This window comes from Ascaphus truei, chromosome 5, assembly GCF_040206685.1.
Source record: "Ascaphus truei isolate aAscTru1 chromosome 5, aAscTru1.hap1, whole genome shotgun sequence".
NCBI lineage: Eukaryota > Metazoa > Chordata > Amphibia > Anura > Ascaphidae > Ascaphus > Ascaphus truei.
Window position 1 is genome coordinate 91,613,360 of NC_134487.1, and position 12,219 is coordinate 91,625,578.

Below are 12,219 nucleotides of genomic sequence, written 5' to 3' on the forward strand. Positions count from 1 at the left end.
CCGTGATGAAACACATTGCTGCAATGTGTGTAGCCAGCGTGAGCAAGCAAATTTGAATCTGCCGCACGCGCGTCACCTAATGAGGGCGAACCAGCTCTGTGATGTTTTGGCCGCGACCCCCCCCCCCCCCCCCCCCCCCCCTGTGTGCGCACATAGCTGACCACAAATTGCCCGGCCGAGTAGAAGCGCATGATATCATCGAACATGAGCACCAGCACGCTCTCTTCCTGCCTGGCCGCAGCCTACGGCCTCGTCGAGGATGGAAACTGGCGCTGCACGCTGCTCGGCCGGGCTCACGTGATGCGCTTGCGAGCAGCAAAATCAATTTTGCTTGCTCGGCAAGCAGCTGAGCGCCGAGCAGGTGCGCCCACCTCCTCACGCAGGCCACGTGCATTGTCGCAACGGGTCCAGCGTGAGCATGCGCGCTTGCTCAGCGCCACCATGGACGAGGCCTACGGCCTTAGCAAGGGTGGCGCTGAGCGGGCGCGCTCGTGCTGGCCGCGATGAAACACATTGCGGCAATGTGTGTGGCCAGCGTGAGCAAGCGCCAGCTTGGCGCTTAGAGCAAGCAAATTTGAATTTGCCGCTCGCAAGCGCGTCACATGAGCGATTCGCCCAATCAGGGCGAATCAGCTCAGTGATGTCGTGAGCGCGCACCTAGCCGGCCACGAATCGTGGAGCAGGGAGCAGTGCACGAGCGCCAGCGCGCCCGTTCCCTGCGTGGCCGCAGCCTAAGGCCGAGATTATAGTGGAGGAGGAGGTGCGTGCGTGCGCATCAAGCACACTTCAGTCAATGACTATATCAGTTAGCCAAGTGCCTGCAGGAGAAGAGGTGCGTTGACTCGGCAGCGTTTTGTGGAGACAACATTTTTTTGTCTTCCCAGTCCGGTGCCGCGTGATGTCAGCATCACGTGAGCTGGTTCAGCCAATGGAGGCGAAACAGCTTTGTGAGGCGTCTGCTACGTACCCCTCCTCACTGCCAGCACTATGAGCAAGGATTGCTTGTGCTGCAGCCGCGCGGCACGGTAGGAGCATGCACTCTCGCTAGCAAGCCGAGTGTGCAATCTGTGCCTAAGAAGGTGTCTTGGAGTAACACAGTTTAGTAAATATGGCTATTAGGGGGGTGCAGTAAAAGTTGGTGTATTAACAGTGTTATTCCACTTATCACCATCTTCAATAATTCCGCATAAAACTGCCGTGTTATGGAGGGCACGTCCCCAATGTATATCAATGTGTACATCCTTGAAAACAGGAGGGGCAAGGTGAAAGGTTAAATGTGCAGTCCCTATGATTAAGGACAAATAAAGCAATGGCACTAATGTGTAAAAGGATTATCTATATCGGCTCTGACTAGGACAGGCTGAGCGAAGGCCAGAGGGGGAGCACTTGATTGCCAATCACTCTGCATTAGCAGATCCTGATGAAAAGGAAAGTTTGTTACATTTTCAGAGGCGCAAAAGCCATCAAATCTGTCTTCAGCATGTGCCCTTTTGTTTAAGAACGCCTTAGATTAAAATGTGTTTTTTACAATGGGTTGCCTCTGTAACCCTTATTCCCCCCCCCCCCCCCCCCCCCCAGACTCATCGGTGGTGTCTAGGGTGCGTGAGGGCAGATTACATGCGTAGTCGTGGTGCATACCTGCGTGGAACAGGAGGGCCTGAGCTTCCCGCGTTGTTATTGGGGAGACAGGACCAGGCTTCTGGGGTGGTAGCCTCCATGCTTTCTTAGTGGTGCAGCGCCTCCATCTTCTATACTCCCAGGAATATGGGATAGGACCTGTATAGAAGAACCCCCTTGGTCCCAGGGTGAATGCTCCAAACTCACACAACAGTCTTTGGTATAAAAGGATAGTCTCTTTATTGGTCAGATCAGCAACTCCAAATGTAGTGGCGACCAGCAGCCACAGCAACAACAGCAATGTCCTGCTAATTACTCCACTCTCCTCCCTTCACCGGTCATTCCTCCTCTCCTTCCCTCCAAGTCTCTCCTCCGACAGGATGGTCTGGGCTGGGCAGTCAATACCCCGCAGCCCACCGAGGTTATCCTCGGGGTGGGGAATGGATTCTCCCCATCACCTCAGGCAGGGGGTGAGGGGCATTGGTCCACCGGGTCTATTGTGCTATCAGCTCTACTCAAAGTGGCTGAGTCTCTCCACTCCTCTCTTTGCTCCTGCACGGCTGCACAGGTGAGACTGCACTGTCTCCTCCAACTCCTCGGACCGCCAGACAGAACTCGTCACTTACAGGAGTTGGCTGCTAAATATAGACAGCCCCACCCCTAATGATGTCAGCAGAACCTCCCCTCTGGCTCACGCCTGCAGCCGAGGCAGAGGCCTGCATCTACCACGCAGGGCAGGGCTTGGAAGGGGGAAAACCCATGATGACTACTGGTGCCTGCCCTAAACAGGACTTACCACAGTAGGAGGAAGATAGGTATAGTCTGTGCTGTTTCCAGGGGGCTACACTCTCCCTATGGTGGAATTCAATGGTCCCCACTTGGACCTAGTTTTAGCAGACCCATCCTGCGGCGAACCACCTGGGAAACAGCACACAAGAGACATTGTCATCATACATTGCATAATGAGGTAGTTCAGTAATACAACCGGGTACTCCCAACATGGAGACCCCTACAGATAATGCTTTGGATCGGGCATTCGTATTCTCCGCCCATTATGGTCCGTGACGGTCACAGCGAACGACTGGACCGGCCCATGCTCAGGCCGATAGGTTACACCATGCATGTAGATACATCTACCTATGCTCCATATGCGTACTAATTCGCTTATCTTATTCTCATTGTGATATCCTCCCTGACCGAACTTGGTCCGAAGATACTCTTGCACAGCCTCCCTAAGCCAACTGTCTCGGTTCTCTTCAATTTCTCTCATGATGGGCTCAGGCACATAGGGATACTCATACCCATGGGACTGCCGGTATCTAGCAACTATGGCCCGGTCAGCTCGATTTAGTTTGGTGAGTTTGCGGTGCCCCGCCCTGCTCAGCAGTACCCAAAACACAGGCTCTTCCGGAGCTACTTCATCGTATAAGATGCTGGGGCCTCGGGGTACAATAATTTTCTGTTCTATCTCCCGGAACCTGTGATCTAACTCATCCTCCACCTCCTGCGGAGTGAAAGAACCAGCCGCCCACCAATGGTCTACTACATTATTCTTAATTAATAAGAACCTTGTACGGTCCATCCCCTCGTGGTATCCGGTGAACAAAGGCGCCCACCATTTGTCACGGTGCTCGTACTCAGTGGAATGATTAGTGCGTTCTATCTCGGACTCTACCTGAGATGATACACCGGACATACCCGCATCAGTAGATCGCGAGCAATCTCTCCTCCCTTTGGCATTATAATACACCGTAGGATTCATCTTGTGAACCACTTTGCTGGTAGGCCCAGCCTCTACTGGAGTGTGGGACCCACGGGCCCTCCCTCTAGCTGCAGGAGAAAACGGCACAGGGTTAGGCACAGGTATAACACTTGAATACGGTATCTCCCCATCAGAACCCTCATCGCTCAACTCCCAATCCCACAAGTCCTTGGAGTATTTGGGGTATTTACATAGCTTATCCCTGCTAGGTCTCGGTGGCACTACTCGTGATGGGGTAGGGGCAGTGGCCGGGCCAATGGAGCTATGGGCTGGGGCAGGGGCAATGTTCATGTCATTGTCCAGCAAGCAGGTGATACCGCGACCAGTGGACGCTTTCTTAGACGCGCTCTCCGCCATGCGTCTTGCTTCCCTGGAGGTGCCGCGACTCTGTAGGGTAGCCAGGGCAATGGCTGAATCTATGCTACGTGAGGAGAACACTCCTCCCGGCCTTCTCTTTCCGGTGGAACCAGAAACGACATCATCAGGGGTGCCCGCAGAATCTCCATCCGCTCCGTGGTCACGCACCGGAAGTGCGTCGAGGACCGGCATGGGGCATCCGGTGCACGGCCGGACGAGTAGGCCTCAAGCCTCTCCTCGTCCTCCGCGGTCGCTGCTGTCGCCTGGCGGGGGTAAGGGCTGCTGTTTGATGATATCGGGCTCCTCTAGGGTCGTCTCGGTCTCCGTCTCCGCCGCACTGGGAGTCACCATGGCCGTGGGACTCTTACGGGCCTCTGGCTGCACCAGCGCTCGCCGTCGGAAGGTTTCCGGACTCGTCTGCTCCCTCTTGAGACCTCTGGGGTGGTTCGCCGGTAGGCGCATCGCCACCAATGTCGCGCCACAACCTCTTCCTCCGAGGATATCAAGATCGGTTCCTCCGCTAGGGAGTCACCCGGTTCTTCTGCGATACAACCAGTGGGTATAGGAACAAAGTAATCTCGCTCTGGTACCTCCAATGCGGTCGCGCTCTTCTCCGTCGACAGCTCGCTCAGTTCAATAGCTGGCTAGGCCTTGGTTCCTCCCGCTTGGGTATGACGGGGAACCAGGGCAGTCTTGTCTTTGCCTTCCACCACCTCCGTTAAATGTTCCCGGAGAGGCACCCCGCGGGGTCTCGATCAAAGGCCACGGCTCGTTCGGCCAAAGGTAAAACGTACCACATTGGGGGCATCGGGCCTTGGTGCTTGGTACCGCGCCCGGTATCCCGCAGTGGACGCACAAACACCGGAGGTATTCGTGCTCAGCTACCTCCACTACCAGTAAGCATCCTGGTAGCTGGTAAATTGAAGTATTCATCTCGGACATGGTTCGCTCAGGGTTGGAACAGCTCAGTGCTTCAGCTCCTTGCTCCTCGAATGCCAGACAAAAGTGAAGCTCTTCGCTCTGGCTTCCGGTCCCTCCCTTCGCTGGGGAGGACTCGCCTGATTGGCTCTCCTTGCGCCTCCTCCCTCTGGTGGAATCCAGAGGCGGGGTCTTTTCTCCTTCGGTGTGACGTGGCCTAGCTTTCTGACCAGTCACGGCACAGGTGGGTGGGCTTTCGCGCCGCTCCGCTCCTCTTGCAAGGAATCTGGGTTTGGCGCCAGACTCTTGCACATTTTCCGCCGCATTTTCCTCACTGTCTCTTTGCACAATTCACGTGCTTGCTCCAGGATTGGCGGGAACCGCCATTTTAGATTGTCTCTCTTGCTCCGCGGAGCACATGTAGGGACGGACGCCATCTTGGATGAGTCCTCCAAATGTCCATGTGCCCTATTCTCAGTGTCTACTGGGTATCTCGTACCTAAACACTGACTAACCTCCAAATGTGTGCTCTACATTCTGTTCTGTATCCCACTAATATGAGGTGGCTTTCCCCAGGCTCAGCGGAACTCCTCTATGCACAGTACTCGGTGTCTACAGTGCAAGTGCTCTGTGGTGCGTTTGTGGGGGTGATAGCTAGTGTACCTCTCGTTCCTAGGTACGGGCGTCTCCTACTTTTGGCCACTCATAGCGCAGGCCCTGGGCCATGGTCCCTGGACTATTTAACAGGCTAACACCCCCAGTTGCCTCATGCTATCTGCCTCAAGGGACTCGGACAGCTATAACTAATCACCCCTCCTACGCCACCTCCTAAGGGCGCCCAAGGCGTACTGTGCGAAAGTCTACGCTCCCCTGACTACCCTCGGCATGTGCAATTGCGCCCTTCCTTCTCCAGCACTTGCACGGAGAGTGCATCTCACTCTTCCCGTTCCGCCTCGCTATAAGCCTGACCTGTTCTGGCATATATATCTCAGCAGCGCCTCCAAATGTAACCCTTATTTCCCCCCCCCCCAGACTCATCGGTGGTGTCTAGGGTGCGTGAGGGCAGATTACATGCGTAGTGGTGGTGCATACCTGCGTGGAACAGGAGGGCCTGAGCTTCCCGCGTTGTTATTGGGGAGACAGGACCAGGCTTCTGGGGTGGTAGCCTCCATGCTTTCTTAGTGGTGCAGCACCTCCATCTTCTATACTTCCAGGAATATGGGATAGGACCTGTATAGAAGAACCCCCTTGGTCACAGGGTGAATGCTCCAAACTCACACAACAGTCTTTGGTATAAAAGTATAGTCTCTTTATTGATCAGATCAGCGACTCCAAATGTAGTGGCGACCAGCAGCCACAGCAACAACAGCAATGTCCTGCTAATTACTCCGCTCTCCTCCCTTCACCGGTCATTCCTCCTCTCCTTCCCTCCAAGTCTCTCCTCCGACAGGATGGTCTGGGCTGGGCCGTCAATACCCCGCAGCCCACCTCCGAGGTTATCCTCGGGTTGGGGAATGGATTCTCCCCATCACCCCAGGCAGGGGGTGAGGGGCATTGGTCCACCGGGTCTATTGTGCTATCAGCTCTACTCAAAGTGGCTGAGTCTCTCCCCTCCTCTCTTTGCTCCTGCACGGCTGCACAGGTGAGACTGCACTGTCTCCTCCAACTCCTCGGACCGCCAGACAGAACTCGTCACTTACTGGAGTTGGCTGCTAAATATAGAGACAGCCCCACCCCTAATGATGTCAGCAGAACCTCCCCTCTGGCTCACGCCTGCACCCGAGGCAGAGGCCTGCATCTACCACGCAGGGCAGGGCTTGGAAGGGGGAAAACCCATGATGACTACTGGTGCCTGCCCGTAACAGGACTTACCACAGTAGGAGGAAGATAGGTATAGCCTGTGCTGTTTACACGGGGCTACACCTCTTTCAGACTTTCAAAGACCTCAAACTAATAAACCAGGAACAAGAAGTGCTCAGAGCATTGTAAATTGGTGGGAAATGAGCAGTGGGTGGATGGAACAGCCGTCTTCCGCTATGAAAGTGGAAGTTGTTTGGTTACAGTAAATTCATTAAAATCTCATCAGGAGAGACCCAAGGGAACTATACAGTTAGGAAGCAGAATAAAATCCCACAATGCCTATAATGTTAGAGCAAAGGAAAATGGGGTTTTATGGTCTGACTTTGCCTGTAATTTCTATATCCTAGTTCCCACCTCTGCATTTTTCCTGGAACCAGGGTCACGAATGATGTATGATTAGTTCCAGTAAGCTCAACTCATGTCCTCCCTCTTCCAAAGCATGACAAGTCCTTAATGTCATTCTTAATTTTATTGCTGGATTAGAAAACACAGGAACTTATGGGTGTAGTGTAGGCAGAGAGTGCTTCTCTATGTGGGATGCTTCTATGAGGTTGGACTATGGTAAGAGAGAAAGGCCTTACCAGGGGTGGATGCAGACAGGTCTGTACTCACTGTAATCTAGGGTGGAAAAGAAAGTGAGGGGCAGGGGTCACACTAAAGGTTGAGTGGGACTGCACTAACTGTCAGCAAAAGACAGGGGAGAACATGGGAAAGTCCATTAACTGGGAGGACTGGAGAAGCTGCAGTAGCAGTTCACTGATTATGTGCTCAGAGGCAAAAAATGCAACATTGTTGCATGTTACACAGGCACAGTGTGTGTATGTGGAGCCAATGCCTGCAGCTGAACTTAAGGAGCTGACAAGCAGAAGGGGGGTCGGGCAGGAATGTGATTCTTGTTCCATGACACTCCCCGTCTGGTATCTGGAGATACCACTATATAACTGGAATATGTGGAACATATGTGCAATGCATAACAAAGATAACATCACATTCTCAAACAATGCAAGAGTCCATGTCCACATAGCGATGTGACACCGGCCGGTATCACTGGTATCAAGGTCCCTTGGCCAAGGTTCTTTGGCAAAGGATGCAGGGTGGATGCACAGCTCCAGGTTTGCTGGTTGCACCACAATGTCTTTGTATAAAAGTCTCTGGCACTGTTTCCTTTTAGTCTTGTGAGAGAACAGTCCTTTTGTCTCTGTAGTTTCACCCACAGAGTGTATCCCCTTGTAGGTATACCAGCCGTGGCAGCCTGTTGCTCTATCACCTGGCGTTTGGCAGAAGGAGAGGGCTTTTGGCTCCTTGTGGGAGCGGATTACTGTCCCTGGAAAACTGGTTGTCGAATGTAATCCAATAAAGGGGGCGTCGTTCAGGGAGACTCCCTGAAGCTGAGCGCTGGGGTTGAACATTACCCGGATTTGATCGGGTTCCTGAGGGTGGTAGGCCCCAGGTGATTGGAGGTACCGACATTCTTTGCCTTCCTCCATTAGAGGTGCTGGCTTTGCGTGGCCGGTAAAGAATATCTTCTGGATGAAGACCACAAAGTTGTTTTTGGTCTCTGGTTCCCTTTGTGGGCCGCAGAGGTGCGAGGTGAACCTAGAGATGGCATGTTCTCCATTGTTTGGGAAGCGCCTCCTTGGTGAACGGAATGGTAGCGGAGTCACCCGACTGCTTAGTCCGTCTTTAGAGAGCTCCTTGACAGTTAACCTCGGGAATCCTCTATCTTCCCTCGAGGGTGTTTGTTTGTCATCGTTCCTTGTTGTCTGGAACGCTGTGCACCGTAGTTCATCGGTACATTTCTCTTGCACGAGAACATCTCCGCGTAGTTTGGTGAAACGCTTTTGTGTTTCTTTGTTGACTGCCATCGGGAGGTTGTTTTCTCCCTGGACATGACGAAGAACAGTCTCTTTTGTCCTTGTAAATCCTTTTGGGAAATGTCTCTGCAACTGTCCCCTTTTACGTGTTTGAACGAACAGTCCTTTTGACACTGTGGCTTCGCCTGTGGGGCGCAATCTTTTGCGGCTATGCCAGCCGTGGCAATTGGTTGCTCTGTTGCTTGATACTCTGTGGAGAGGAACAACTGTACGTCTCAATTGTGCCCTTGCTCGCGGGAGTATTGTCTGATTGTTTGTTGTTTTTAGGACGATCCCTTTATCGGTCACCTTTGGGAGGTTACTCTCTTCCTTCGGTGGAGTCGACTCATCATCCTTGGCTGTCTGGACTGCTGAGCATCCTAAGCCATTGTCGCATCCCATCGGCGTGAGGATGTCTTTGTTGGTCTCAGGGGTATGACCTTGTCTTTCCTCTTCACTTGGCCCTTCGGTCACTTGGAGATGGCCAAGACATGGTTCAGAGAGAGATGTGTGTCCACATTCTGACACCTCCGTTCTGCGGGCATCAACGTAGTCTTGCCCGTGCTCTCTGTTAGTGCACGAGTTGCCCACTATCACCCATCCTAGGTCGAGTCTTTGGGCGTATGGCGCGTTGTGGGGTCCGTTGTGCTGTTTACGGACTTTATGTACCCTCATGATGTCCCTACCGAGCAGCAGCAGGATCTTGGCGTCTTGTTCCACCGGCCGGATGTGGTTGGCTATTCCTTTGAGGTGGGGGTAATGGAGTGCCACGTCTGGTGTGGGTATCTCGTCCCTGTTTGTGGTCATGTGGTTGCACTCGATGAGTGTGGGAAGGGGCATGTTCACTTTGCCGTCTATTGAGCATATGGTGTAGCCGTTCACTCTTCTCCCTGTGGTCTCCATTTGCCCTGCGCACGTTCTGAGAGTGTAAGGAAAGGCACCATCTTGTATGTTAAACATGTCGAAGAACTCTGACCTGACCAGTGATCGGTTGCTCTGGTCGTCGAGGATTGCGTACATCCGAATAGCCTTCTCAGGTTGTCCCTGGGGGTGCACTGCGACAAGGCATATTTTGGAGCAGGACATTTTGTCACCTTCTTTTCCGCAAACCTCAGTGCGCTGAGATGTGACGGATGTTGACTCTCCTTCTTCTTTCTCCCCGCCATGCTCCGCTATGGAGGATGGGTTCTTGAGTTGGTGGAGTGTCATCGCCTCTGGGTGTAACGCTGTCACGTGCTTGTCACTCTCGCACACTGTGCATTTGATCTCTTCCTTACAGTCCCTGGCTAGATGGGTCGTGGAACCGCAGCACTTGAAGCAAACTCCGAATTCTCCAAGTAACCTCTTGCGTTCCTCTAGGGACTTCATCCTGAACCCAAAGCACTTGTTGAGTGGGTGTGGCTTCTTGTGTATGGGACATTCCCTGTTTGGGTCCCTTGGTTCCTTGTCTCCGACGACCGACTGATCGGGAGTAGTTTGGGCCGTGGGAGGCACGTCCGTCCTGCGGGCCGAGATGGGTGTTTGGGGGTTACCATATCTCGTCGCTGGTCTCTCGTTCTTCGGGCTGCTTGCACTGTATGTGGTTTGCGCACCTAAGATGAAACTGGGATCGTTTCTTGTCTTTGCCGCTTCGCAGATGAAGCTCACGAAGAATGAGAATGGGGGGAAGACAACCTGCTTCTCCCTTTTGTATTTGGAACCTTGTGAAAGCCACCTTTCTTGGAGGTTGAAGGGTAGCTTCTCCAGGATGGGTCTCACTCCACGAGCTGAATCTAGGGCGTTGAGACCTATTAAGGAATGGTCTTTCCTTGCGTACTCCAGTTCTTGCAGCAGGTCTCCAAGATCTCGTAACTTCGAGTAGTCTTTACTCGTGATCTTGGGGAAGCTCTCGATTCTTTTGAAGAGTGAATCCTCGACTGCTTCAGGGCTGCCATAGGTCTCTTCTAGCCTTTCCCACACTAGGTCCAGACCTACTTGGGGTTGATGTGCGTTTGCCGTCCGAAGTCTCTGCGCTTGCTCCCTGGATACGTTCCCCAGGAACTTGACTAACAGGTTGAGCTCTTCCCTTGCTGAGAAGTCCAAGCTGTCGATTGCGTCTTTGAACGTGAACTTCCACGTCCTGTAGTTCTCAGGGCGGTCGTCGAAGCTGATGAGTCCTGCGTGCACCAAGTCGCGCCGGATCATGTACTTGGCTATGTCTGTCAGACCTGAGACGTCGGCGCGTTTGCCCCGTTCTGAGGTAGTTGCTGGGACGGTCTGTGCGGTCGCCTCTTCCTTGGCGTGGACGCGTGATGGCTGCTGGCCAGTGTGAGGGGCTGTTTTCTCCCGCGTGGGTGTACCTGGATTACGAGCCTGTTGTGGTGCATCCGTGTGCGCTCTGGCGTGTGGATCACTGTTGCGGCTGTGGCTATCCCAGGCAGCGTATGCCATTGACAGAGCAGCGTCTTCTCCTCGTGGTCCTAGCGAGTCTTCGTTGTCTGTGGTGTCGCTCCCTCCGTGTTGAGATGGTGCGCTGGTGTTTACACTGAAGAGGCTCCTTACGTAGTCTTCAGTGCGTTGGGCTGGATCCTCTAAAGCTATCCGTCTGTACGGTAGCTCCCCGCCGTCCTGTCTCGCAGCTGCTTCTAGGACTTCGGCTTGGGCTATGGCGGCGGCGGCTTCCTTCTCTTGATTAAGTGCCTCTAGATCCGCGTCCAATTCGGCCTTTCTGCGCGCAGCGGCGGCATTGGCAGCGGCGGCGGTAGCAGCGGCGGCGGCATTTGCAGCGGCGGCGGCATTTGCAGCGGCGGCGGTAGCAGCGGCAGCAGCATTGGCAGCAGCGGCATTCTGCTCCTCCTCTTCTATGCGCGCTTTTTCTGCCCTTACGGCTGCCTCTCTGCGACTATATTCGGCCCTGGCACGTGCGGCCTCTGCGGTGGCTCGCGCCTTTGTGGCGTTTGTGCTCGCGCTAGACGTGTTGGATTGTGCTGATCTTGCTGACCTTGATGAGTGTCTGGATATGCTTGAGCGCTGCGATGCAGTTTCCAGCAAAAGGTCTTTTCTCTGGTCTTCGGCCTCAGTAATAGTGGTCTGCACGAAGCCGTCACGCTCCAGGTCAGTTGCCTCCTGCTGGTCGCGTTCGCTGAGGCTTTCCTCTGTGTTAATTCTTTTTAGGTAGGCGAGATATGTTTGTGACAGCATTTGGTAACGTTTGTGACTTGACCTCAATTGGGCTATAGCTTGCCTAATTTGTTTCTCCTGATCACTAGTGCTTGCAACGTTACATATTTCACGACCAGTGTCCTCCCAGGCCTTCTCTAACCTTTCGCGGTGTGCTTCAATGTCATTCTCATATTTTTCGCGGGCCTTTTGTGTCAGTGTGACTGTCCGTTTAGGCCTTGCGCCTGCCTGCGCCTGTTGCAGATGCGCAGCGGTCTCTGTGTCTGAGAGATCGCTTTCCTGCGTGATGTCTGGTGAGGCTCTGAGTTCTGCCATGCTGTAGGTGTGTGTAGGCCTTTGCCAGTGCGTGTGGCGTGCGGTCTTTTACCTTGTCAGCGATGGGCGTCTGTCTCAGATGATGCCGAGCGGTGTCCTGCAGCGTGCAGCGTTGGGGTAGCTGTACTTACAGATGTCCGTTGGCTCCTCACTGTGGGGCTGAGCAGCGGGTGGACTCAGACAGAGAAAAAGGCAATTAGGTATTGTGAGAGAAGCACTGTTAGTTGCAAGGCTGTGTGCAGTTTGCTGTATAAAGCTTGCTGCCCTGTCTGGCAGAGTGAAGCTGCTGCTTGTCCTGGGGTGCAGAGACTATTCTGTATAGCATAAAGTCTTTGAGTAGTAGCTCCTGTGTGATTCCCTAACACAGGTCTTTGTTTT